We start from the raw sequence: 24,572 nt of genomic DNA on the forward strand, positions 1-24,572 counted from the left end.
AGATCTTCTGGTAAAACACACAAAAATGTTTAAAAAAAGTTGTTACTTTAAAAACGAAAAGAAAAACAGTAAAATCGTCAGGGCTGGCAGTCCTGGTTTTTTTCGTATCTCACTGACACGACTGACAATGAAAAATAAGACAACGCGTGCTGAGTCTGACGCTTTAACTTTTTCGTTTGGTGTTAAAGTAGTAACCGTTTTAAATACACTGTTGCATGTTTTACGTGAAGATAAGAAGCTGCTCATGAAACACGTCTTGATAGTTTTGATCTTTAGTTTTGGTGTAAATGTAAATGTAACTAAGATTTTTAACTGTCACGACTCTGTGGAATTGTTTCTGAAAAGACAAATGTGGCATACTGTAGACGCATATCTAAATTATTAGATGCAATATTGGCGAAAAAACTAAATTTTTACAAAATATTCTTCACAGAGGCTGTACAAATGTTTGAAATAATTTTAATAGATTATCAGAGAACAGTGTTAATATTGTTGCTAATTTAAACATTGTTATATTACGCACTACTAACTGTAATCTTATGTCAGCAATCACCACATCAGCGCGAAGTCATGCAAAGTCAAGATTGATGGCGATGATTATTTCAGTCTTCAGTGGAACAAACATTACTTGGTTAATAGACTAAAAATCGGACCTTTCGTATCTGTACCTTAAATTAAAGTAATTTCAACATTCATAAAAACTGCTCTTAGTAAACACAGAGTTAAGAACGAAGTTAGCGCATATAATAAAGAATTGCAACTCTTTTATAACAGTATGCCAATCCTTCGTATACTTTCAGTTTTCAGAGAGATTACCTCTTGGTGCATATCAAATAGAGAGAAGTTAGGACACTTGTTTGCACATAGAAGATTAAAAATGATTTTAGTGAACAAATGGTGCAGTTATTTAGTTAACTGCAAACTCTACATAATTACTTTTTCAGTTGTTCATTGTGCAACCGCCACACAGTTAAAGCGCTCAAATAATGCAACGAAAGACACAATATGGAAGTCAAAATATTTGATTTAGCTTTTGTTTTAATAACAGAGAAAACTTGTAAAAATTTGTGGCACAAGATACATCGTGTAGGCACTGAAAACATAGAAATAGAAAATTTGCCAAAAGCTACTCATAACTTAAACTGTTTAAGGTTGATAAAGTTGAAAAAAAATGATGTACTTACAGGTGATAGTTTCATCTGGTGATTCTGGAAACATTTCTTTATAATTACAGTAGTACTTACCAAACTCCACACTCACACATTCTTCACATAACGCATATAGTTTGTTGTGACATTCGTAAAGAATGTTTTGAAAATCTTCACAGATGTAACATGTCTTCCCCATATTTGTAGCAAACGACTATGGAATTCCAGTTTCATGTTAGATTAATAACGAGAAGTGGAATTTATACATGCTACCCACATCTCATTAAAAACAAATGTAATCAGCTCAACTAGATATATACTGAAACAGTATGTGGTACCAGCATAAAGAATATGTGGTTAGAAACCTTCAGGAGCATTTATATGAGTAACACATAAAAGACAAACAATCTTGGGTCTTAACAAAACAGTCACTGTGTCTCTAGGGATGACCAAAATTGAAGTGATGTTTGGAAACAGTGAAAATATACCACAAAATGCATGCTGGACAGGAATGCAGCTAGACATTTATCAATTAGATTTTATACATCTCAAAATGTCTACATATGTTGCCTCAAGTCTCTCACATGATATGACAAAGAACAATAGAGTATTATCAGTTTCGAAGATTAAAGAAGGTGAGAATAAATGGTTAACTTATAATGACATCATTCTGATGTAAAATGTAATTGACACATACAGATGTGATGAGCTTCTTAGCTGAAGATAATTTGTATGTACAGTAAGATCAGCTGCACCTAAATACTGTTTCTACCCTAGTACTTTATTAGCGATATTTATATTGGAGATAAGAAAGAAAAAAATACAGTAAAATCGTCAGGGCTCGCAGTCCTGGTTTTTTTCGTATCTCACTGGCACCACTGACTAAATCACGTTCACTTGGAGGAACAGCAGTTCACCATCAGTTCTGAATTTTAATCCAGTTCAGCATTTTTTACTTAATGTACAGGCATGAAATTTGCTAGTTAGAACACTGGTTCTTCTAGTAACTTTTCACAATGCGTTCCCCAATTTTATTCATTTAAACGACATCGAACAAAACATACAAAATGAATAAAAGTTGTCTGTGTGAATGAATATACCATGATGACATACAGAGGAGGTCTAGTGCTAGGGAGATAAACAGTTAAGCAGTAACTGTCTGAAACATAGCTAATATGGACTAACACTAATAGCTTTGATTTTTAGGGATTTAGATCTCAGCCAACAGTGGAAGAAACATGTAAGCACAATTCTCTCAATGTGCAAAAATCGAGTGCTATGTTATTAGTAATAGCATTAGTAGTAGTTCTAATCATCCAAAGAACATCTTTAGAAGAATGTTGGACATGTCTTGTTACTGTTATTTATTAACAATAAACTCATGTACGCAGGTACATATAGGTCTAGGTCGACAAGGGACAGGTAGTCGGCGATGGTTTTAAAGCAGAAATCATCCTGGCATCTGCCTGAAGGAAACTATTGAAAACTTAAGTCAGTATGGCCAGATGAAGACTGGAACTCGACCCTCCATAATACAAGATCAGTAGGTTTAAAGCAGTACCAGCTTCTTCGGCTTATCTTTAGTGTACACAATATTTTGTAAAGAAGTTGTTTAATAATGTAAATGCTAGTGCCATCCTGTTCACTGATTTCCACCTCAAGTTGTTGCCCACATTACACATACTATATTACAAAATGCGAGACTGCACATACTATCAGCTGAGTTCAGGACTGTAGCAATGATGTTGGGTTTTAGTTTTGTGTACCGCAATATTACTTTTTTTTTTACAGCCGGAAAAACTGAGCCAGCATTCCTTGATAACGAGCAAGATTAAAAGGATAAGGAATTGTGTTAGATGATAGGTTTTCCAGGGGAAAAAACATGAAAAGAAAATAATGTGATAGCGTTATGTGAAATGATAGAGGTTCTATTTTCGTTATTATAATTTATTTGTGATATATTTTGATCAAACCCCTGCTATAATTTACCTAGGTAATCCTTCACTGTTTAGAATATTTTGCTTAACCAGTATTTTCAACTGACTTTTTAAATAAGTTCGGATTGATGATCTCTTTCATCTCCTTGGGCCATTGAATGTGCAGTTTTATTCCTTAATAGGAAATGTTGGTTTTAGATTTATGTCTGTTCTTACTTCGTAAATGTAAGTTCAGTTTATGCATGGTGACGGACAGAGCTGTTTGTGCATAATTATTAATGCTGTTTTTCGTGTATACAGCTGATTTGCTGAAAGTACTCACACTGTATGGAAAACAGAGTTTTCAATTAGTTCCCTTATTATAAGGTAATATTTGACTTGAGACCAAAATCAGATTTAACGTTAACTACAGGCGAACACTGCATGACACAGAAATGTAACAAAACTGATAAAGTTGTGTGTAGGGTTGAAAAACAAAACATACAAATACAAATCAAAATATCAGCCATGTGTGAAGAGAAATATTTACATACCATAGATAAATGTTAAATCACAGTTGTTAGTTGTAGTGCCAACATAACATGTGTGAAGTAGCTTCACATAGTAGAGAATAAAATGAAGAAAACTTTGTAATACAACAGATTACTAAAGTGTATAATGTGTGTATGTTAATGTAGCCATTCCCAATGTTACTTACACATATTTGTGTCCAGTTAACAAATGAGAGTAAGTGTTGCTGCAATTATTATGTAATAAAAGCAAAGAGGAAGACTAAAATATTGCATGGGCAGCCAGAATAGAAACAGTTATTAAAGTTATCCCTGCTCTGGTGGTCTAGTTAATGATTTTGTTGGATAACCTTAAGGTTTCATCACAGTCTGTGGAAAAGATGTGTAGAATGGGAGCAGAGCAGGATTTAAATCAGCAGCTATGTCCAGCAAATCACAGCAAGAATCTCTCTTGAATAAGTTCTCCACAAACAGAATTAAAATAGGGTGTTTAGAAACTAAGCTTATTCCACCACGACATTCCTGTAAGAATTAATAACTGAAATTATTCTCAGCAGCAAAGCTTGCATTTATTTCTGTGTTTACATTCACATTTATATATACGTTCCCCAAAAATATGGACAGTGTTTGGTGGAGGATTAATTAGTTTCAGTATTAGTGAAATTCTGTCCAATTACTTTCACATATTAAGTGAAGGAAAAGATCAATCTCTAGTTGCCAATGTAAACGCTTCATCTCTGCATTAAGTTCCAATAGTGGCAGCACAGTGGTCACACACTTTCCCTTGAATATCAGTTCTCTAAATTTACCCCAATGCTAATGATATTACCTCACTTTCACATAATTAATTCTCTGAACATCTCTGTTATTCTTTAGTGTGGGCTATTCTGGCCTTGCTGTGATTGCGTAGAATGCCTTTAAATTCATTATATGCCCACTATCATTCTCCAAACGCTGAACGATCGCAGTAGAATTGTCTCGCTAGCACCTGGTACTTTACACATTCACTGCCTTTTCCCAGAAATTTAAGTTCTCTATTGGTCCTCCATATAACTGATTTAATATGTTGAACTCATTTTCACAACTTATTAGTGTTACCCCTAAATACTTAGAGCTGACATGTTTCAATGGTCACCACTAAAGTTATTATCAGTTACTGTTAGGTTTGTAAAGAGTGAAAACAATTCACTACAGAAAATAAGAGCACACAATAAAGTAGGGCACCAACTGAGAGATAGAGGTTTTTTCAGAAGATAATGGGAAATATTTATAAAACAAGTTAAAGGTTTACTGATAAAAATAAAACTCAATCCCTATCCCATTTTTTTTAAAACTTCACAGTGAAACGACTGTGAGCTAAGAACTCCAAGAAACGAATAGATACACATGACATGAATTTCTTATGTAACATCAAGTAGTGAATGTAAAATATTAAACAAGTACTGAAAGTAAAATATCAGGCAAAAACGAGAGAGGTTATGAATTTGCAATTGTAAAACGTTAACTAGAATACAAAAACTCATTAATATTAAATGCAAGCTCAGGTTCAGTTGAGAGCCTTGGTTTGGCTTTATATCTCCCAAGCAATTTGACAGTAAAAGAGCTCTTCATTCCTGAAGGTACAAGTACTGAAATACCAGAAAAAAATTAGTAAAAATGTCCTTGTTAGAACAAATTTAATTTTGCTACTATCAGTGAAACACTTGGGGTTTTATTCACTGGAGAAGATAGTAAGAAGAGCGGTTTAAAAATACAAACAGTATTTTCAGCATTTTCCCAACAAAAATATATGAATATTAATAACAATAGAATATTTTTGGATGAATTAGATTACATTGACATTTTCTTGTATATGAAAGCAGAGAATTCCATTGGAAGGATTCAATGTTAAGTGTATTGTACAGAATTCAAGGAAGGATAAACTTTTACTATTTTTTTGCTATAGAATACCTGTACACTGTGACATGATTTGAATGGCCGAAAGAGGCAGACACTAATTAAAAAAAGCATCTGTCAGCAAATAATATAAAAAATGTTGAGTGAATCACATGAATGTGATGTATTATTCCTAGAGACTCAAATAATATTTACTCATTGTCACACTGCAACAATTTTTCGATCTATGGAGTAACATTAATTGAATCTCTAGTTAAAAGAACTTAAAAGGATTAAAGATAGTTTACTGTTGTCTTTGTAACACTTTTTAGAGAAATACAGCTGACCAGATCCATGCCCAGGCAGCACAATACAATTTAAGTGAGGGGTCAGCATGTTGTCTCTTTTTTTGGAAATTTTCTATTTAAGTAAAATTGGTTTTTGTATCAGAAATAGAATAAGCAAAAAGAATGTCTACTTGTCTATTCATATAACAAGAACATGTTCAAACACTAAAGAATTTCAGATAACCATTAGCTGAGTACTTTTGTTGTTGAGTGCTCTTACTCTGGAATTGATAAAATGAAAGGGACCATAACACAACTAAAGGTCGATAAGTTTTCCACAGTGTGAGAGGCGGAACAAAAATTTTAACGTACATTACATGTTCAACTAACCTTACCAGGTGTTGTATTTTACGAAATCCATATTTAGTAGGTACCTACTTTAATGACTTATCTCAACTACTTTTCACGTTTTTAGAAGTAATAGTTGAAACTGAGCACTGAAACCTCAACAAAACCTTTAATGCCCACTAACCCCCTTATCTGTTCAATTTAAGAAAAATACTTTATACGATGGCACATAAATCACATACAGGATATTCCTCCAACTTTCATGTGTTTAGGTCCATTAATTTAGTCTGGGCATTGATCATTAGCGTGTGACACATCACATCCTCCAGAACTACATTAACACCATTTCAGAGTTTTAGAGGTTGAATTTTACGAAATGCTCTCCCTGGGGGTGACTATAAGAATTATTAAAGAAATCAAATCCCACATTTCAGAGGTCAGTGGTTTAGGCTGTGTGTTAAGTCAGCAAACTACTGTGAATCTCCACCAGATCTTCGAGAAGTCTGATTTCAATAAAAATTACTTTATGTATCGAATATTACAGTGCTTAGATTAAATTCTGAAATACCTTTCCTAGTGGGTGTCTATATCACACGAATAACGTTTTGTCTAAATGTTATGTTGGCAGGACCAGTGATTTAGGCTGTGCATTGTCATATTGATCAATCAATTTATCTTATGTACATACCATTCTAACAATTACTTCGTGCATTATACATATATTAGTGTGATTACATAGGTCATAGGAAGAAAATATGAGGTTGGTCATGAATGAAGTATGAATTGAAACAGTGTAAGATAGAGCAGATAATGATGCTACCTGTTTTTACAAACCATTAACGAAGTAACATCTCAGCTGAAGTAAACGACAACTAAAGACAACATTAAAATTATGCAAGATGTGGAAGTTGTTGACAAGTTATGGTACAGCATAGAAAGAGACTGATAACAAGCATCATCAGATGCATGAGGTTAACTGATGTTAAAAAGGATGAAATCTGTTGCCATAGTGAGAAAATGAGAGGATTTAAGAGTTCTGTAGACATTCTAAAAGTAATTAGGGATACTGTTACGAAGCATATGTCCTCTTCAGTTGGAGAATTTTAATTCCATTTGTAGATGGGCACCCAGAAAAGATGTCTGAACTTTTTACTTGCTCATACACTGTGGAAACAATTAACTAGTAAGATGAAGTATTTTACACTTACCTAAATACGTATTGTGCTAGTGTAAGAGTGTATTTGTCAAAGTCTAATCAGACTTGGGCGCATAAAACCCCGAACCAGGTGCGTAAAATCGTGTAAAAACTTTGGAAATGGTGATGAGTTGTTAACTGTAATACGGCCGTGGCACTCTTAAGTGGGGCAATAAGGCGAATGGTTATTGGTTGTTTTCGTGAGGTTCATAATAGCACGTTAGTGAAACAGAATATGGGGAAAGAAGTGTTTCAAAATTATTACACCAGAGCTGGTGATATTTTCATTGAAAGATCTCTTACAGTTTTTCAAGATGGAGATAAAACAATTCTCAGTTATTAATCTTTGTAAACCATACACCTAAAGGAAAAAAATACGATTTTTCGCAATTCAGAACAGATGTTTTTCTAGTGTACAACGACTTACTATAGAAAAATTACCTCGCGTCGCACTGGCTCGAAGGCCGCGATTTCTCCCACCCGCACGGCTTTATCAATTGCACCACACTGATCAAAGACAGGGGGACTTACCCCTATCCGCGGCGACATGGAGCAGCGACGCCTTCACTACTTACCTAGCGCCCAGCTGCCCAGTGCTGCGAGCAACAGGTGTCTGCACGGCGAAGCTGAAGAACTCCAAGTCAGGTAAGCTGTCTATGCCGATCCGCAAAACACCGCGCGCCCACCTCTGACACCGAAGCGACTCAGCCAGGCACCGAGCGCGACGTTCTATTTGTAATCCACGACTACCGCGCCACTCGCCTACTTCCTGAAACAACGAAATATCGTGTTTGCTCTACCAACGTCGATTCCTTTCTGACTTTTGATAATTAAAATCACCATTATTTTATTACCAACCATTGGTGAGTAAAGGAATACAAAAGAAAAACTTGAAGTAGGAATTCAAATCCAGGGAGAAATAAGAACGTTGAGGTTTGTCGGAGACAATGTACTTCTGTCAGAGATAGCAAAAGACTTGGAAGACCAGCTGAATGTAGTGGATAGTATCTTGAAAGGAGGATATAAGATCAATACAAACAAAAGCAAACGAGGATAATGGAATGTAGTCGAATTAAATCATGTGATGCTGAGGGAATTAGACTAGAAAATGAGACACTTAAAGTAGTAGATGAGCTTTGCTATTTGTGTAGCAAAATAACTGGTGATGGTCAAAGTAGATCGGATATGAAACGTAGATTGGCGATGGCAAGGAAAGCATTTCTGAAGAAGAGAAATTTGTTAACATCGAATATAGATTTAAGTGTCAGGAACCGTGCTTTCAAGCCACATATGAAAGTGACACATGAAAGACCAACAATTTAGACAAAAAGCAAATATAAGTTTTTGAAATGTGATGCTACAAAGGAATGTTGAAGGTTAGATGGGCAGATCACTTAACTAATGAGGAAGCTCTGAAGAGAATTAGGGAGAAGAAAAATTTGTGGCACAACTTGCCTAGAAGAAGAGTTCTGTTGGAAGACATTTTATGAGGCATCAAGGGATCATTAATTTAGTACTGAAGGGAAGTGTGGAGGGTAATAATCGCAGAGCGAGACTGAGAGGTGAATACAGTAAGCAGGTTCAGAAGCGTGTAGACTGCCTTAGTTACTCTGAGATGAAGAGGTCTGCATAGGATACAACAGTATAGAGAGCTACACCAAACCAGTGTCTCGACTGAAGACCACAACAGCACATTGGTGAGAATCAAGTATTTTCGATAACTGACAAATATGGAAAAGTTCGTTGAGAGGATACAAATAATAAAATTGACTATTATGGTACCTTAAAAAGCTCTTTAGAGAAGAGCTAGTAAAACATCGGCTCCTTATTGACTTTCGATAATTCCATTCTTTATTGTCTTATCTACCAACTATTGGCGATATTAAAGTATTTTCAACAACTGAAACACTGTAAATTTGAAATAGTTCGTTGAGGTGATTTTCCGTAACCGACACACTGTAAATTCGAAACAGTTTGCTGGGTGGATTTTCAATAACTACAACTCTGTACATCTGAAATAGTTCGCTGAGAGGATATAGCTGATGAATCTAATTATTACAGTCCCTTAAAATGCTCTTCAGAGACGAATTAATAAAACATCGACTCCTTACTGACTTTCGATGACTCAATCCGCTATTATTCTCTTACCAACAACTGCCGAGATTCGCGTATTTTCAGTACAGTAAATGGAAGCTCGAAAATATTAAATATGTACCTGAGTCGATATAAGTAACAAAACTTATTATCACAGTACTTTAAAACCCACCTAGGTGAAAATACAATACATTTTCGATTCCTAATGGATTTCCGGTAATGCCATTCACGATTATTTTCCTAATAAACTTCAACTATACACAAACACTTCAAGCTTGTAAATACGAAGTAGTTCGCTGAGAGGTTACAGCTAGTAAAACGAAGTGTTACAGTACCTTAAAACGCGCTACAGAGAAGGAGTAATAAATCCCAAAGACGAGTGGTGACTGACGTGTGCGCTGCTGCAGTGCTTCTCCTTATATGGATCACGTGACATCCGCCATCATGGATTCCTTCGACTGAATTTCGAGCTCTCTCATTGGTCGATATTACTGGCTGCTTTCTTGACTATCCCCGCCACTGGAATCGCTGTTACCTCGGTCACTTCGAGTGTCGACAACCAACGCCAACTCTAGAATATTACTCGCTTTCCTTGAAGGAACTGCCTGAAATCTAGACGCAAAAGTAGACTGGCACTCGTAAACGAGAAATGTCTATTTACGGTGACTGTAAGGGTTCTTGCAGGCGAAAATATATAGTAATAGCTATAAATGCTTTTAGATTACATCGCACTTCCTTATCGCGAAATTTCGACAGAGAGATATCGCAAGCAAAATGGTGAAACATTGCGATTATCTCTCAGAAACAACAAATTCTCTTCCAAGTATTTTTTTTTTTTTTTTTTTTTTGCTGCCATTTTATACTTTGAGCAACCACATAAACTGTAATCAGATCCTAGCGATTCGTTTCAATGAGACAAATTTTTCCACAATTTTAATAGCCTCACATTGCAATGACATTTATTTTATTCGTAGACTCCCTCCTTAGACTTAAGTGCTTGAGAACGGGGTTACGATCCCAAAGCTAGCAGCGAAGACAGCAAGGAAATAAGGTATTGAATCTTTTGAATTATTTCCACTTGTTTATCAAATATGGAACCAAACATAGCATTCTCCTTATAAAATAAAGGAGGAGATCATGAAATACACTTCATTGCTTCAGTAGCGTAGTTGGTCGCAGAGTGCACAGAAATGAAAATTTTCTTTCGTAACAGTCCTCCTATATATTGTTTCTTCATGACATCCACAGAGCAATGGATAACGGCGTTCAGGTTCATGTCCTGTTCTTTGATTTTAGTATGGCATTTGACACCGTCCCGCATTGCCGTTTCATGAAAAATGTACGAGTTTGCTAAGTGTCGGCGCAGACTTGCGATTGGATTGAAAACTTTCCTAGAGATAGAACTCAACACGTTTCTCTTAACGGAATCAAATCGACAAATGCAATATCTGGAGTACGACTTGGAAGTATGAAAGGACCGTTGCTGTTTACAATATACAGTACATAAATGATCTAGTAGAAAACGCCGAATGTTCTTTAAAGTTATTCGCAGATGATGCAGTTGTCTGTACCTAAGTAGGAATGCCAGAAGATAGTGAGAATTTGCAGAACGACCTGCAGAGAACTGAAGATTGGTGCACGCTCTGGCGGTTGACACTGAAAGTAAATAAATGTAACATAGTGCGCATACATAGGAAAAGAAATCCGCTACTGCACAGCTACACTATTGATGACAAACAGCTGGAGACAGCGTCTGCCGTAAAATATCTAGGCGCATCCAGAGCGACCTTAATCGGAATGATCACATGAAACAGATAGTGGCGAAAGCTGACACCAGTCTCAGATTCAGCGTAAGAATCTTAAGGAAATGTAACTCATCCACGAAAGAAATGGCTTACAAAGCGCTTGTTCGCCCTATTCTTGAGTATTGTTCATCTATCTGGGATCCCTATCAGGTAGGACTGATAGAGGAGATAGACAAGATCCAATGAAGGCGCTACACAAACTCTACTGGCAGACGTTACAAGAGAGACGTTGTGCATCACGGAGAGAGTTACTATCGAAATTTCGGAACAGCACTTTTCAGGAACAGTCGGACAACATATTACTTCCCCCACATACATATCGCGTATTGACCACGAGGAGAAAATTCGAGAAATTACAGCTAATACAGAGGCTTACCGACAATTATGCTTCCTACGTGAGTGGAATATGGTTGGAGGGATCAGATAGTGGCATAGAATGTACCCTACGCGACACACCATTTGGTGGCTTGCGGAGTGTGACGTAGATGTAGAGGTAGATTCAGATGTATTCCCATAGAGCAGGCTTCAGTCACTTTGTCTACAATTTTCACTATAATTTACTGAAATAAATGGTTGACCGTTTATGCAACAACGTAATATGAGTGACAGGTAACTGGACGAATGTACGAATGTTATAGTACGAACCAGGAGCATAATTTTTTTCTTTTTTGGTCAACTGTAACTACTCCACACACTTTTCTTTTTTACTTTAAATATCTGGAATGTTTAAAAGAAAGGTACGATTCAGTACTGTGGGAACAATTGAAGTCTTTATTCCAAAGTAATCACCAGAGGCCAGGGCACAAATCTCCCACTGTTTCACGAACCGCAGATTCCCTGATGCCAGGAGTCCTTCGGCTGTAACAGGTCGTCCACCCTGCGGCCATAAGTTAGTCGTCAGAGTTGAAGCGCTTTACTTTGAGACATCGCTTTAGCGGACCAAACACATGAAAGTCGCAGGTCGGCATATGTGGGCTGTAGGGTAGATGCTCAATTGCTCCCACTTGAACTTGCCCACGACATCTATACGTGAGCCTGAAGACGTGTGGATGCAGAATCACTCCCACTGTGAGCAGCCCAAGCGGTTCGCACTTGATAGGTAAGAGCAGGCTGACGAGAGTCTGACAGTACACCTCACTGTTAATGGCTTATCCATGCTCGAGGCATCTGACGAGTGTCGGACCTCACACTGGGGCAAAGTGTGCGCTGATTTGAAACTCACAGGCAGTTTAAAATTGTGTGAAGTTTTGAGGACAGGTTCAGGAGTCGTGCCTTGGTACCTGAGTTGGTGAGAATATTTGCCGCGAAAATCAAGCTACTGGATTCAAGTTCCTGTCCAGCGCACAGTTTTACATCATGGTTACGCGGTACAGCTGCTTATGTACTATTATGTCACCTACTCTTGTTACAGGCAGTCTTGTGCACTGAAACGCCGCGAAAACTGGTAGAGGCATGTGTATTCAAATGCAGAGTTGTGTAAATAAGCACAATACGGCCCAGCCGTCGCCAACGCTTATAAAAGACAACAAGTTTCTGGCGCAGTTGTTAGAACAGTTACTGCTGCTACAATGAGCAGGCTATCAAGATTCAAGTGTGTTACAGTTTACGCACGAGAATAGGACACAGCATCTCCGAGGTAGCGACGAAGTGAGGATTTTTCCGTACGCCCATTTCATGAGTGTTCCGTGAACATCAGGAATACAATGAAACATCAAATGTCCGAGATTGCTGCGGCCGGAAAAAGATCCTGCAAGAACGGGACCAACGACGACTGAAGAGGATCGTTCAATGTGACAGAAGTGCAACCCTTCCGCAAGTTGCTGCAGATACCAATTCTGGGCCATCAACAACTGTGCACGTGCGAACCATTCAACGAAACATCATCGACATTGGCTTTCGGAGGCGAAGGCCCACTCGTGTGCCCTTGATGACTGCACGACAGTAAGTTTTATGCCTCGCCTGGGCCAGTCAACGTCGACTTTGGACTGTAGGTGACTGGAAACATGTTACCTGGTCGGACGAGTCTTTTTTCAAATCGAATCGAGCTTATGGACATGTACGGGTGTGCAGACAACCTCATGAGACCATGGACCTTGCATGTCAGCAGGGGTATGGCGGTGGCTATGTAATGGTGTGGGGTGTGGGAAGTTAGCGTGACATGGGGTTCTTGCTACATCTAGATACGACTTTGACAGGTAACTCGTACGTATTCATTCTGTCTGATCACCTGCAACCATTCGTGTCTATTGTGCATTCCGACGGACGTGGGCAATTCCAGCAGGACAACGTGACATCCCTCACGTATTGACTTGCTACGGAGTGGCTCCAGGAACAATTTTCGGAGTTTAAACACTTCCGCTGGCCACAGAACCTCCCCAGACATGAACTTTATTGAGCATATCTGCAATACCTTGCAACGTGATGTCCAAGAGAGATCTCAAGCACCCCATACTTACGGACAGGACTACAGGATTGATGGTGCCTATTCCCTCCAGCACTACTTCAGATATTATTCGAGCCCATGCCATGTCGTGTTGCGGCACTGCTGCGTGCTCGGGAGGGGGGAGGGCGGTACACGATTTTAGATAGGTGTAGCAGTTTCTTTGGCTTTTCACTGTATTGGGCCATAGGTTCAAGAAAGGCAAACTTACATTTGTAGGTTTATGAAAACCATTTGACAATGCTGACTGAATTACTTTCTTTGGTATTCTGAAATTATTAGGATGGAATACAAGGAACGAAACTTCATCAGCAACATGTACAGAAACCGGGCTGCAGTCGAAAATGACGTAAATGACAGGCAACAGTATATAAGGGAAGCAATAATAGAAAGCGTTGCAACCTGTCGCCTATGTTATTCCATCTGAACACTGAGGAATGAATGTAGGAAATTAAACTTAAATGTGGAAGAGGAACAAATCTTCACGAAGAAGAACTAAAAACTTTGTTGGCTGCTGATAGAAGAATCTTGTGAGAGGTGACAAATGTCTTGGAAAATTAGTTGGACGGAACGGATAGAGAAATATCATGACCTTCAATAAAAATTTAAGTGTTATTAGATCTTTTCTGAAAATATTTGTTTGGGGTGTAGCCTGTAAGTGAACCTTGCAGCGCAAGCGACATAAAAAAGAAGAGAGTGAATGTTTTTGGATGTGCTGCTGCAGAAGAATGAGGAAGAGTAGGTAGACACATCGAGTAGCTAATGGAGAATTGCTGAATCCAACCACAGACGAAAGAAATATACTGCATAACCATTGACTTAACAGAAGTGATAGGATAATACAGCACACCCTGTGGCTTCAATGAATAGATATTTCGGCACTGGAGGGAACTATGGGAGATATACCTTGTAGAGGGAGACGAGGTGTTGACTAGAACAAACATGTTCAAGTGGACGTAGGTTACAGTAGTTGAGCAGAGATGAAGAGGCTTGCACAAAATAATGTATCGTCCAAACTTCATCAAATCAGCCTTCCGACTGATAGACAAGAAAATTTAGTTACTAAACTGCGAATGGCGAAAACGCAACCACACATTCAAATATAAGGTTTTGTCGTTTCACAGATTCCGCAAATGACTTATGAAACAAGCTATCTTACTAGTGTCACTGACTACTACGAATGTCATGTTTCGTCCAAAGCCTTTCAAAGCTGCGTGCTAAACATTAGTATAGCACCACGAAAGTCAAAAGTCTTGCATAAAAGGGTTAAAATAGGTATTAACCTATCAAAACATTACGTTTGAAATAATAATCACAAAATCAAATTTCTTTACATAACTAAAACTAAATATCTGTATTTTAGAATATATTAGAACGTAATCAAGGAAAGTTCTCAATATTGCCACGACGAAACCTTAAATTATCACATGGGCGGGACTGGGTCTTGGGTTGTTTAACACTGGTAATTTAATATTCTATAGTAAGTTCCACGATTTTTAGTCCTATCTCCGCACATTACACTGACTGACGAAATCTGATATAAACAGTAACCCATTATTCACAATAACGGTCGTTTTCGCTTGGACCAAATATTTAAATTCAACAAGACGATCACGTAGAGTCCCAGGTTTTTTCCAGAAAGAACAGTGATCCCCCTGTTAATGATTTTAAGGAAGATTCTTAAACATCAAACTAGCTGAAACGGCGTCAATGTTTCTTTATGCTCGTATGTGAGGTAGTCACTACTTAAATAATAGAAAATTTCTTACAAAAAAAAGGTGACACCAAGTTAACACGAGGTATAGAGTGCTCAGAAGTCTGAACAGGTTGTAAGGGTGTTGCAGGGCAATTTGAGCTGAAAATAAATTCTTAACAAATACTACGTTACGTTAAGCAGCTTCCGAGTTATTAGCATTAAAATTATTCAATTGCCCTCATATTCAAGCGGCCCACCAGAGCCGATGTTGCCAAACATGTTTCTCTTATGCTTCCGTAAAACCGAACAAGAAAGCGATAAAAAAACTATGGTAAGGACTGAACCCTGTCATCAATGTTAAGAGAACAACCGATAGTAACTGTATCTGGTGGCCACTTGAATTTGACAGAGCAATTGCATGATTGGCTAACTTCAGTTCTAATTAATTCGAAAACGGCGGAAAGTATCTTATTTTTTTCTTAACAGTTACTTCTTGCCCCCACCTAACCTTAAACACCATTACAAGCTTTCCAGACTGTTTCTGACCACTCTTTATATGCCTTAACCGAATTTCAAATGACACGCTACATACAAGTAAGATTGCACAGGCCAAGGTCAACAGAATGAAAGAACAACTTACTCGTATTAAAATCTATCTTAGCAATTTACAAACACTGTTGTAAAATATCATTTAAAATTATATTAATCAACTGTTAGGAAGAAAACAGATTATACTGTTACATCCTGAAGTAGTTAATACGAAAATATTGTACAAAATGTGTTTAAAATTTCATGTTGTTGTTGTTGTGGCCTTCAGTCCTGAAACTGGTTTGATGCAACTCTCCATGCTCCTCTATCCTGTGCAAGCTTCTTCATCTCCCAGTACCTACTGCAACCTACATCCTTCTGAATCTGCTTAGTGTAGTCATCTCTTGGTCTCCCTCTACGATTTTTACCCTCCACGCTGCCCTCCAATACTAAATTGGTGATCCCTTGATGCCTCAGAACATGTCCTACCAACCGGTCCCTTCTTCTTGTCACGTTGTGCCACAAACTCCTCCTCTCCCCAATCCTATTTAATACTTCCTGATTAGTTACGCGATCTACCCTTATAATCTTCAGCATTCTTCTGTAGCACCACATTTCGAAAGCTTCTATTCTCTTCTTGTCCAAACTATTTATCGTCCATGATTCACTTCCATACATGGCTACACTCCATACAAATACTTTCAGAAATGACTTCCTGACACTTAAATCTATACTCGATGTTAACAAACTTCTCTTCTTCAGAAAGGCTTTTCTTGCCATTGCCAGTCTACATTTTATATCCTCTCTAATTCGACCATCATCAGTTATTTTGCTCCCCAAATAGCAAAACTCCTTTACTACTTTAAGTGTCTCACTTCCTAATCTAATTCCCTCAGCATCACCCGACTTAATTCGACTACATTCCATTATCCTCGTTTTGCTTTTGTTGATGGTCATCTTATATTCTCCTTTCAAGACACTATCCATTCCGTTCAACTGCTCTTCCAAGTCCTTTGCTGTCTCTGACAGAATTACGATGTCATCGGCGAACCTCAAAGTTTTTATTTCTTCTCCATGGACTTTAATACCTACTCCGAATTGTTCTTTTGTTTCCTTCACTGCTTGCTCAATATACAGATTGAATAACATCGGGGATAGACTACAGCCTTGTCTCACTCCCTTCCCAACCACTGCTTCCCTTTCATGTCCCTCGACTCTTATAACTGCCATCTGGTTTCTATGCAAATTGTAAATAGCCTTTCGCTCCCTGTATTTCACCCATGCCACCTTCAGAATTTGAAAGAAAGTATTCTAGTCAACATTGTCAAAAGCTTTCTATAAGTCTACAAATGCTAGAAACGTAGGTTTCCCCTTCCTTAATCTAGCTTCTAAGAAAAGTCGTAGGGTCAGTATTGCCTCACGTGTTCCAACATTTCTACGGAATCCAAACTGATCTTCCCCGAGGTCGGCTTCTACTAGTTTTTCCATTCGTCTGTAAAGAACTCGCGTTAGTATTTTACAGCTGTGACTTATTAAACTGATAGTTCGGTAATTTTCACATCTGTCAACACCTGCTTTCTTTGGGATTGGATTTATTATATTCTTCTTGAAGTCTGAGGGTATTTCGCCTGTCTCATACATCTTGCTCACCAGATGGTACTGTTTTGTCAGGACTGGCTCTCCCAAGGCCGTCAGTAGTTCCAATGGAATGTTGTCTACTCCAGGGGCCTTGTTAAGACTCAGGTCTTTCAGTGCTCTGTCAAACTCTTCACGCAGTATCGTATCTCCCATTTCATCTTCATCTACATCCTCTTCCATTTCCATAATATTGTCCTCAAGTACATGGCCCTTGTATAGACCCTCTATATACTCCTTCCACCTGTCTGCTTTCCCTTCTTTGGTTAGAACTGGGTTTCCATCTGAGCTCTTAATATTCATACAAGTGGACCTCTTTTATCCAAAGGTCCCTTTACTTTTCCTGTAGGCAGTATCTATCTTACCCCTAGTGAGATAAGACTCTACATCCTTACATTTGTCCTCTAGCCATCCCTGCTTAGCCATTTTGCACTTCCTGTCGATCTCAATTTTGAGACGTTTTTATTCCTTTTTGCCTGCTTCATTTACTGCATTTTTATATTTTCTCCTTTCATCAATTAAATTCAATATCTCTTCTGTTACCCAAGGATTTCTACTAGACCTCGTCTTTTTACCTACTTGATCCTCTACTGCCTCCACTACTTCATCCCTCAAAGCTACCCATTCTTCTTCTATTGTATTTCTTTCCCCCATTCCTGTCAATTGCTCCCTTATGCTCTCCTTGAAACTGCGTACAACCTCTGGTTCTTTTAGTTTATCCAGGTCCCTTCTCCTTAAATTCCCACCTTTTTGCAGTTTTTTCAGTTTTAATCTACAGGTCATAACCAACAGATTGTGGTCAGAGTCCACATCTGCCCCTGGAAATGTCTTACAATTTAAAACCTGGTTCCTAAATCTCTGTCGTACCATTATATAATCTATCTTAAACCTGTCAGTATCTCCAGGCTTCTTCCATGTATACAGCCTTCTTTTATGATTCTTGAACCAAGTGTTACCTATGATTAAGTTGTGCTCTGTGCAAAATTCTACCAGGCGGCTTCCTCTTTCATTTCTTTGCCCCAGTCCATATTCTCCAACTACGTTTCCTTCTCTCCCTTTTCATATTGCTGTTAATATCTGTCAAAACTTGCTTTTGTAATGTGAAGCTATCAATGTGTACTGATATACGGTAATAATTTTGTCCGAGATCTTCATTATTACTTCCAACAGCAAATAAACTGTTTTCCTAATTTTTTTGTTAATCATTTGTTTATCTTAAAAGTTATGTAAATCATACAACTGAAGTAGCCTTAATGTTACACACTTTCCCAACCGAATTTCATCTCTTTTTGCTCAGTAAATTTGATTGATTCCTCATTACCACTGTTCCGTTCGAACAACATGGATTCCATTGACAAATGACAGAATTTGATTTAAAGACTGAAGAAATCAAAATTCACATGACGTGGCCCTTTTATAGTAGTAGTATTTAGTCGAGGCAATACGTTCCAATGTTAAATGAAGTATCGTCTTGTTCACAATCCACACAACAGCCATAAATGTATTGCGTGAAGGCGATGCGTATCCACTTCGGTCGAAATATTTATGATACATTCTTAGCCACATAGTCTCGCTTCATATAAACCTTTTCAAGCGTTTATCTGAAAAATTAATAAACTCTTCGTAAAGTGCAAATATCAAATTCACTACAGTCATCGTACTGAAACGTCAAAAGATTAAGACAGAAGTGATACTGATAACTATACTTATATACACTGAAGAGCCAAAGAAAATGGTATACCCTCCTAATATCTTGTAGAGTCCCCGCGAGCACGCAGAAGTATCGTAGTATGACGTGGCATGGACTCGACTAATGTCTGAAGTAGTGATGGAGGGAACTGACACCATGAATTCTGCAGGGCTGTCCATAATTAGGGGCGCTTGAGATCTCTCTTGAACACCACGTTGCAAGGCATCCCAGATATGCTCAATAAAGTTCATGTCTGGGGATTTCGGTGGCCATCGGAAGTGTTTAAACTCAGAAGAGCCACTCTGTAGCAATTCTGGACGTGTAGGGGGTCGCATAGTCCTGCTGGAATTGCCCAAGTCCGTCTGAATGCACAATGGATGCATGTGATCAGACAGGATGCTTTCATTACTGTCAGAGTCGTATCTAGACATATCAGGAGTCCCATGTCACTGCAGCTGTACACGCCCCACACAATTACAGAGCCTCCGCCGGCTTCAATAGTTCCCTGTTGACAAACAGGGTCCATGGATTTGAAAAGAGACTCGTCCGACCAGGCAACGTGTACAGCCATCAAAAGTCCAATGTCGGTGTCGACGGACAAAGGCGAGGCGTACGTCTTTGTGTCGTGCAGTCATCAAGGGTACAAGAGTGGCTCCGAAAGCCCATATATATGATGTCTTGTTGAATAGTTGGCACGCCGACCATTTTTGATAGCCCAGCATTGAAATCTGCAGCAATTTGCGGAAGGGTTGCCCTTCTGTCACGTTGAACGATTCTCTTCAGTCGTCTTTGGTCCCGTTCTTGCAGGATCTTTTTCCGGCCGCAGCGATGTCGGAGATTTGATGTTCTACCGGATTCCTGATATTCACGGTGCACTCGTGAAATGGTCGTACGGGAAAATCCCTTCATCGCTACCTCGGAGATGCCGTGCGCCGACTTATAACACCACGTTCAACGCCACTTAAATCTTTATAACGTGCCATTGCAGCAGCAATAACCGATCTAACAACAGCGCCAGACACTTGTTGTGTTGTATAAGCGTTCCCGACCACAGCGCCGCATTCTGCCTGTTTACATATCTCTGTATTTGAGTACGCATGCCTGTATCAGTTTCTTTGGCCCTTCAGTGTGTTTTAGTGTGGTTTATTTACAAGAACTCTATTACATGCTATATGAACTCTAGCAGCTGAACGTAAGTGTTAGTCATGATTTTTTGCGCCCGTATTGATATCTTAATTATTTGACGTTTCAGTGAAACGGATGCAGTGAGATTACGACGCGTCATTTACGAGAATTTTATTGATAACTTAGGTAGACACTTGAAATTGTTTATGCAAGCCAAAATAAGTTGTGTCTCTGACGTGACTAAGAAGTCTTGGCTGAGTGGAGAAGCGCCGCCTTCTTCAACAAATGTAGTAACGCTTTCGTCGATACTCAATTTATTCGGGAAGTGCGGACTGAGGTGGTCACTAGGAGCACACCTTTCGCTTCGTAGACAGGCTCGGGGGTCGTCGGCTTCGCGAAATGAAAGATAAACATCGCTTCGGATACCACGCCACAGTCGGGATAAAAGCCTAAAAACTTTGGGGAAGTGGTGACGTAAGGGAGCGCTTTATGGTCGCTCGGTGGGTGACAGGAGGCAAGCGGTGAAATAAAACGGGGCGCTCCGGCGAAGATTGCAACGTCCCATCTAGGCGACAGCCGCCCCTCGCACACCCCACTGCTCCGGCCAACGCCCTCGCACCAAGCTGCGTAATGAAACTAAAACAAAGGCCAGCGGCGGAGCGGCCGGACACGCGTATACACGCACAAAGCCGTCCGGCGCGCGCAAAATACAGGACACCCTCGCACGTCATTCGGCGACATACACTTTCACGCACACAGGAAGCGAGACAAGAAAAAGAAAGAAAAACGGAGATGTGTTCAGTCGTCCCTCCTCCACCCCCGTACACCGTCGAAATGAAAACTGTGTCGGCCTGAACGTGGCGTAATGACGTCTATTTTGCGGCGGGAATTTTGGCGCGCGCTATTGTCTCCGCTGCAGGATCTGGGACGCCAGCTAATTTTGCGAGATGCTGTGTGTGTGGCGAAGCAGGTGACATCATGTTTGTTTGTCTGTGCCTGGTGCAAACCTTTCGGAATGTTGATGTTCTCGAAGGAAGGCGGAAGGAAGATGCAGAAGCAACTTCGGTAGCACCCCAGGGAAGCGTGTATACTGTACTTGGCGTCGGTATGCGATTCCTCATCTCAGTTTAAGAAAAAAGAGTATGCAGCAATATCTAGTCCGAGCAATAGGTTTAATAGAAATCCAATCTAAAAAACGAGGCTCTGGTAACACTGTAATTGCGTCCGGCATAGCCAAGAACAGGTAACATGAGTACTGTAGTGTACAGGAGGTCAAAATGGTTCAAATGGCTCTGAGCACTATGGGACTCTCCATCTGAGGTCATCAGTCCCCTAGACATAGAACTACTTAAACCTAACTAACCTAACGACATCGCACTCATCCATGCCCGAGGCAGGATTCGAAGCTGCGACCGTAACAGTAGCGCGGTTTCAGACTCAAGCGCCTAGAACCATTCGGCCACAACGGCCGGCGCAAACGGTCAGTGAGACGAGGGAACGGATATGCAGACCCGACAATGTTCGAGTCGCATTGCTGGCCAAACACCTTTTTTCCAGTTAAAGAATCAAACGGCATCTAATCTACACCTCTACAATGCGGTATCTTGTTTGTTTCTCTCTGTAACCTTTACTTTTATTTAAACATTAAGACATAACACGAACTTTTTCCACACGTAAATGACCACCTTTTTTTCGTACACGACACAACTAAAGCCAACAGACTATAATAGTGGATACGGTATTATAGTCTGTATCCAATGAAGTGCAAAAATTACAGTAGGCACGCTACATTAGATTGCACGTTATTCTACTTGCAACACCTATTTTCGAACTATTTTTTATCTATATCGACATTTCTATGCCAATTTCTTGGAGACTAGAAATCTACTCTGTAGTAATCAGCATGGGTTTCGAAAAAGACGATCGTGTGAATCCCAGATGGCACTATTCGTCCACGAGACTCAGAGGGCCATAGACACGGGTTCCCAGGTAGATGCCGTGTTTCTTGACTTCCGCAGGGCGTCCGATACAGTTCCCCACAGTCGTTTAGTGAACAAAGTAAGAGCATATGGACTATCAGACCAATTGTGTGATTGGATTGAAGAGTTCCTAGATAGCAGAACGCAGCATGTCATTCTCAATGGAGAGAAATCTTCCGAAGTAAGAGTGATTTCAGGTGTGCCGCAGGGGAGTGTCGTAGGACAGTTGCTATTCACAATATACATAAATGACCTTGTGGATGACATTGGAACTTCACTGAGGCTTTTGAGGATGATGCTGTATTATATCGAGAGGTTGTAACAATGGAAAATTGTACTCAAATGCAGGAGGACCTGCAACGAATTGACGCATGGTGCAGGGAAAAGCAATTGAATCTCAATGTAGACAAGTGTAATGTGCTGCGAATACATAGAAAGAAAGATCCCTTATCATTTAGCTACAATATAGCAGGTGAGCAACTAGAAGCAGTTAATTCCATAAATAATCTGGGAGTACGCATTAGGAGTGATTTAAAATGGAATGATCATACAAAGTTGATCATCGGTAAAGCAGATGCCAGATTGAGATTCATTGGAAGAATCCTAAGGAAATGCAATCCGAAAGTAGATTACAGTACGCCTGTTCGCCCACTGCTTGAATACTGCTTAGCAGTGTGGGATCCGTACCAGATAGGGTTGATAAAAGAGATAGAGAACATCAAACGGAGAGCAGCGCGCTTCGTTGCAGGATCGTTTAGTAATCGCGAAAGCGTTACGGAGATGACAGATAAACTCCAGTGGAAGACACTGCTGGAGAGACGCTCAGTAGTTCGGTACGGGCTTTTGTTTATGTTTCGAGAACACACCTTCACCGAGGTGTCAAGTAGTATATCGCCCCATCCTACGTATATCTCGCGAAGAGACCATGAGGATAAAATCAGAGAGATTACAGCCCACACAGAGGCTTACCGACAATCCTTCTTTTCACGAACAATACGAGACTGGAATAGAAGGGAGAACCGATAGAGATCCTCAAGCTACCCTCCGTCACACACCGACAGGTGGCTTGCGCAGTATGGATGTAGATGTAGATGTAGATTTGTAGTGTTGCTTATGCAGTGTGTTGTATCAATCATGAAAATTCTTTGATTACGTATATGTAATTCAGATGTGTGAACTTTTTGGACGATGTTGTTTAAATTATGCTTGTGGACTTAAATAACTACTGGAATGATTATTATATAATGTACTGTAAATGACTTCGTTCATAGTTAAGAACGTAGGGTAGAATGTAGAAGATGTGGGGAAGCCAAGCAGCTACTGAAGTAGCCTGGCGGAGTGCAAAAGGTATGGTTGGCGCACAAGTGCCAACTCATCCTTTGTGACGGGTAATGAGTCTGGGTTGAACAGTGCTGTGGTTAACATCTCGCTAGCAGCAGCATATCATTGTGGCTCATATTCTTGGAGGTTTGAGGCCAGAAGAGCTTAAGAGCATTATTTATTGGCCTCGGATGCTGTATTCGGTGGTAATATTATCAATCCATGGTTTTTGGCCCTATAAAAATAAAATTTAAACGCCAAGAATATTAGTAATAGGGGAGGCGAACAGTACTGCCATGACAGCATCGCCCTGGTTAACATCCACTGCAAATTAAGCCACCAGCACCCATTAGCCTTTCACTAAATTTTTTTATATTTGACACACTGTAAATGGACCAGGTATTTGTGAAATTTGGTTGATTTTAATAATAATTGTGGTGTTGCTAAAAACTCTATCTTGCATCCGTGATTATCCCACTTCACAAACCTGGACAGGTATCCTATCCTAGTGATTGTAATTCCCCGTTTCCCAAATTACTACCGAAATAATTATTTGGTAGCTGTAAAAATAGTTATGACTACTCTCTAATGTGTGGAGCTATAGTTTTTAAAGCTCAGTTTTATAGTTTGAGAAATACTCACTTCCAACGCAATTTTAAATGAATCTGCAGTTATTTTCTTAAACAATTTTCCTTGCTTGAAAAGTTGACAGAAAAAAGATTATTAATTTTTGCATTTATGTACTTTGATCAGAATTACAAAGTTTTATCAGTGTTCAGTTCATGGGAAAGTATTTGAACTTGGATTTAATGTTGTGTTGCCATTTGCACCGATAAATATATTTCGAGTAGCTTAAAAGACTGCTTATCAAAGCACATTGGTTATTTACAGAGCATGGTTCTTCAAATCATGAAAGTTTAAGGGCCCTCATGTACTAGGCTAGTTAGTTGATGAAGCAAAG

Source organism: Schistocerca gregaria, chromosome 5 (genome assembly GCF_023897955.1).
Source record: "Schistocerca gregaria isolate iqSchGreg1 chromosome 5, iqSchGreg1.2, whole genome shotgun sequence".
Taxonomy (NCBI): Eukaryota; Metazoa; Arthropoda; class Insecta; order Orthoptera; family Acrididae; genus Schistocerca; species Schistocerca gregaria.